The 5,427-nt window shown below is 44.0% G+C and overlaps 2 pseudogenes across 1 annotated transcript; both read right to left on the reverse strand.

Moving 5' to 3' along the window:
- Positions 1 to 434: 434 nt before the first annotated feature.
- LOC116557479 lies at positions 435 to 2,667 on the reverse strand (annotated as a pseudogene). The gene has a single exon (XR_004271534.1). The product of XR_004271534.1 is annotated as an SEC14-like protein 1 pseudogene (transcript).
- LOC116557480 lies at positions 1,806 to 2,676 on the reverse strand (annotated as a pseudogene).
- Positions 2,677 to 5,427: the final 2,751 nt, after the last annotated feature.

Here is a 5,427-nt window from a genome sequence, read left to right on the forward strand (position 1 = left end):
TACAGGCATAAGCCACCATGCCCAGCTCAATAAATTTTTAAAAATTGAAATCAGAGAGAAAGGAAAGCATGAAGAACTGCCACCACCAGCACAGTAGTGCTGGAGCCATGAGGAGATTCGGGCCACCACCCCACCTCCCCTGTGTCCTGCCACCGGCCACCTCCGTCCTTGAACCTCCAACAATCTCTTAAAACACGGTAGAGATTACTATGAAGTTCTAGGTGAGCAGAGGCATGCCTCATCCAAGGATCTTAAAAAGGCATATCAGAAACTGGCACTGAAGTGGCACCTAGATAAAAGTCCACTAATACTGGCATGGATCTGCTTTTCCATTGTGTCTGAAATGTGAGCCACATAGTGTCGGCCTACTGTGAAGTTAACATTGCCAGGACGAATCTTCTACAGAAACAATTTCAATGTTTTTCAGTACTTAGTAGTGAAAGATATTAATGCATTAATGGTAATATGTTTCCGGTTTAATATAAATTAAGGGTGTTTTCTAGTTGTGCATGTATGCTGGCAACTTAGCAACTTTTTGACAATTGTTTAAATATGTAATGTTAAGCTTAGGTTCCAAAAAGTAAAGCTGGTAAACTGGGTTTTTGTCATCTCCTTTAAAGAAGAAAAAAAAAAATGCAAATGTGTTGGTGTATTCTTTCCCAAGTGGCATACAAGAATTGCTTGAACCCTGAAGGCAGAGGTTGCAGTGAGCTGATATCGTGCCACTGCACCCCAGCCTAGGCAACAAGAGCAGAACTTTGTCTCAAAAAAAAAAAAATATGTATGTGTCACATCCAAAACAATCTACAGATAAATTTTAACAATAAAAGAGTTTAACAAGGTTAATAGATATAAAAATCAGGTTTTTGTGCACAACTTATCCAAAATCTATGGCTACTGAGTTAAGTTAGGATCAGAGTTAAAACTACCTGCCAAGATAGCTTTGGGATCAAACGACTATGTTTACCATCTGGAGAGCTATTTGCTATCTAGAGGTGAGAGGAGTCTATACAGTGTCACCGCTGGGCAGATGGGTGCAGCTGGCTGTCCGAAGAGGGGTGGCCATCCCCTCTGCACACTAGGCACAGACAGCGTGGCACTACCTGGAGATCATGGAGCTGGAGTGGGACTGGCTGGAGGAGGTGGTGGTGGCACTCACCTGTGAGAAGCCACTGTGGCTGGACTCCAGGCTTGTCATGGAACCTCTGAAATCCTCGGGGCCGATCACCTCGTGTAGTACATCACTTTACATTTGTGCAAAGAGGCCTGCAGGGATGCGAGCACGTCGTCCACCCGGGGCAGGCTGCTGGCAGCGCATGTGGGCATGCTGTGGCATTTCACTACAGGCTGTAGAAGCCCAGCCACCTGGTCACTGGGGGAGCCCTGCGCACTTTCTCCTTCTTTGCAGATCAGAGGCAATCATCATGCTGTAGTAGCAGCCCAGCTGCCAGACTTTGTCTATGAGCTGCACATGGATCCCACCTGGAGAGGTGATGCTGTGGGCCCCCAGGGAGTCCTTTTGGGATGGCTGTGGTGACCTCTTGTCCCTTTGCACACATCAAAATCCCAAATGATGACTGAAGAGGCGTCCACAATCCGAATGAAAATCTCTTGGGGGCCTCCTTTGAAGATGCTTACAGACTGGTAAATGCTCTCAGTCCAGAGCTTGTGGTCTTCATCCTCCAGCTCCTCTGCAGTGCAGTACAGAAATCTGAGGACGAATTCACCCTCTGGCACTTCACACATGCACTCCCCACTCAGGAAATCTGGAATAATCTTTTTGTCAGTGTAATCCAGCAGGCCTCCAGGACCCTGGTAGTCATTTCCTGTTTAAAGGAGGAATTTCCTTCTGGTGTTGTCATCAATGAATGGACTAACCAGCATCCAGAGCACAGGAAACACCCTGGGCACCTGCAGGATGAGAAGGCAGCCCAGTGTCTCAGGGTAATTGGCCTCCACCACCTCAATGATCTGCAGCAGCGCTTTGACACTGGGTCTCCACAAGTGGCACATGTTCAGCCCTTCCAAGTCCACCAGGCAGGTCCATGAACTGATAAGCTGACCAAAGACTTTTGTATTCTCCTCATATCACCTTAGCCCTTCCTCATTTATGGAGAGAATGTATCTCAGCAGGGCTTCCTCCCTGAGTGCTCTCACCAAGCCTTTGGTGTCCATCTGCCCCAGCCTGAGCACATAGAGGGGCTACCCCTCTTTATTGTGATGATGCCAGCCTCCCATGTAGAAATCCTGAAGGACCTGTGGAGGGGTCCAGGTGTCAAGAATGCAGTCTACCTGGTGCTCCTTCCTCCATGTCAAAGATTGACACATGATCTCTCTGGCTTTGTCAATATTAAAATCTCACCCAGGTAAGAACTGAAGAATAGGCTCATCTTTTGGAATTTTGCCCTTGTGGGTCTCCTGGAGCCACCGGCAAAGTCTAATGAGGCAGCTCCCCTGCAGTGGAGTCAAATCGTCCAGGTACCTCTTGATGTAGTCAACATCTAGTTTGTTGTCATGGGTGCCCACCACAGGCTCAGGTGTACTGGGGCTGCTGAGGGCATTGCCACTCAGCCCCTCCTTAAGGGCAGCATCTGGGATGATGACGGCCATGGATGCTGCTTGTTTCTTGCAGGATGAAGAAGATGTCTTTGAAGAGGGTGTGATGGAAGGTGGAACTCAATGGGGCACAAATTTTGAAGTCTATTTTACTTCATATTAATAAAATGTCACCACCTTTATTTTGATTATTTCTTCCTGTCTCTTCAACAGCAAGTAAAGGTAACACACATTGAAAACCTGAGATGTTTCCAAACATTTTCCCTAAAACTATAACCATGCTGTTATTACATAGGTCCCAAGAGGTGTAGATAATAATTTGACCAATTTTTCCACTATCTCTAAAAATTGCAGATCATCACACCCTGTGATTACAACCCCTCTAGTCATCCAGTTTCATATTTCAGAGTATCTTACCCTTAGCACTCCACTTACCGTACTGAATTCTTCCTAATTAGGAATTCATTTTATAAAAATAACAGAAAACTCAAGTGTTCTAAACAAAATGTGGCTGGTTCAGCAGCTGGAAGACATTGTGGTTGACATCTCTGCAGTGTCCTCTGCCTTTCCTTCATTATCACAAAATGGCAGATGCGGCATCAGCCCTCCTTCATCCCATTCTATTTATCAAACCCCTGTCCTCAACACTCAGGAGAGTTACTCTCTTTCCCAGCCCTGCAGTATTAGGCCCTTTCAAAACATAATGAAATTGCTAATAGTATAATGTGAAACTTTTTGAATAAGGTTCAGATGACTTTGGATTTCTGGATCTTTGGTTATGTAGGCTGTAACACTTGTCCACTATGCAAGCTCCTCCTCAACTTTAAAATTCAGCACAAACATCCTGTCTTCTTTGAGGCCTTCCTTGATTCCCACTTTCCAACAACAGTTCTTTCTCTAAACTCTCTCTTTTAGAATGTGGCACTTTATATTGTCTCTCCCCTCTAGACAGCAGATAAAAAGTCCTTCGAAATCCCAGAGATAGCCCCATGGTTCTTCATGAGAACGAGAGAAGCTAAACTTTGTTTCTATGGCCACGGTAGAAGTCTCAAACGGTCCACCCATGAGTTATTGGATGCCACTGGTCTCTGGCCTTCTGAACCAGCTCCCTGGAACGAGACGATCTTTATTAAATAAGAGCTCCAGTGTGCCTACAAGTTTACCTTTATTCCAGAAGGAACCAAGTAAAACCTTCCAGACAAGGCTTGAGCAGTGTGAACACATAGAACTGTTATTTGGATTATATATTGCCTTCACTTCTTCAAGCATTTATGGCCAGCGTCTTGGAGGACTTAAGGCTGACAAGGTTATTGGGCACATAAACACTATCCCACTACAGTCTTTTCAACCCAAATGTCATGAATCTCTGATGGTTTACAGACGCATCGTCTTTAAGCCCAACCTAGAAAAACATGTTTTTGAGAGCCACAGGATAAATATCCTGAGCCACCTCTACTTAGTAGAGGGTTCCAAAGAATGTAACAACAGTTCTATAGTAGGCCAGGCATGGTAGCTCAGGCCTGTAATCCCAGCACTTGAGCCCTGGAGTTCAAGACAAGCCTGGGAAACATGGCAAAACCCCATCTCTACAAAAAATATAAAAATTACCCAGGTGTGGTGGTATGTACCTGTAGTCCCAGCTACTCAGGAGGCTGAGGTGGGAGGATTGCTTGAGCCCTGGAGTTTGAGGCTGCAGTGAGCCAAGATGGCACCACTGCACACCCACCTGGGTAACAGAGCAAGACATTGTCTTAAACAAAAAAGAGTTGTAATTCTATAGTAAAACCTTCCTTCTCTCTAGTCTGTCAGGGACATTTAGCAATTGTTAGAGTTCCTTGACTATTCCAAAGTCCTTCCACAGCTTAGGAACCCAAACCACATTCCACCTAAGGGAGTTAGTGGAATAGAGCATAATAGTTCTTTAAACAGTTCACCCTGAGTATATCAGCAAAATGATCTTAACTTAATGTCTAGCACTTCTGGGATTCTTTCCAGATTCTATCTTCTCCCCACCTTGAGCTACTAGCTGTACATGGCTGGGCAGGAAGAAACACAGGAGTAAGATAATAATTCTGGGAGACAGAAATAACCTAATCAATAGTGAATTTGTCTTTATGGTGTAGGAATATCTCACTGGCCTTTACCAGAGCTTGAATTAAATATTCTATGCCTCTTTCCTCCAAACAACTTTCTGAATCAAAATTTATCTTCTCAGGTATCTTAACACTTAAAAAGTACTATGCTAGAAGACTGAGGCATCATTAGAAAGGAACAAAGTTTATTCTGAATGAACAAAGTAGCTCTCTGTTTAAATGTCAGTCTCAAGTAATACTAGTAACTAACACTTATGTAGTTTCCTATGTACCAGGCACTGTTCTCAGAACTTTATCTATTTAACGCCTTTTATTCTTTACATCCCTATGGTAAAGTAGATTCTGTTGCTGTTCTCATTTTATAAATAAAGATACTAAATCCTAAAAATGTTAGGTGATTTTTTTCAAGGTCACATTCACTGGTGATTAGCGACAGAGCTGAGAATTAAACTCAGGCAGTCTGGCACAGAATCTGTTTTCCTAATCTCTATGCTACTCGGTGTGGAATCTGCCTGACTCACTTGCCAAGTTAAGGCCCAAGCCTAGGATGTGAAGTTCTAACCAATATACTGATTCTAACAGGCCCTGACAGCAGCTCAGGGCCCCAGCAGTAACTCAAACAGATGATCCTTCCTTGCCCAAAATGTATGGTACATGAAGAATAACTCAAAGACCTATGGAAAAGTTTTCACTAATGCTCAAATCATTTCAGATTTTAGTGCCTTTGCATGTGGTTGCAATAATTTTTTCTCCACCCTGCAAACTCCTACCCCTGTCA

This window comes from Sapajus apella, unplaced genomic scaffold (assembly GCF_009761245.1).
Source record: "Sapajus apella isolate SASKATOON/1434 unplaced genomic scaffold, GSC_monkey_1.0 scaffold19, whole genome shotgun sequence".
Taxonomy (NCBI): Eukaryota; Metazoa; Chordata; class Mammalia; order Primates; family Cebidae; genus Sapajus; species Sapajus apella.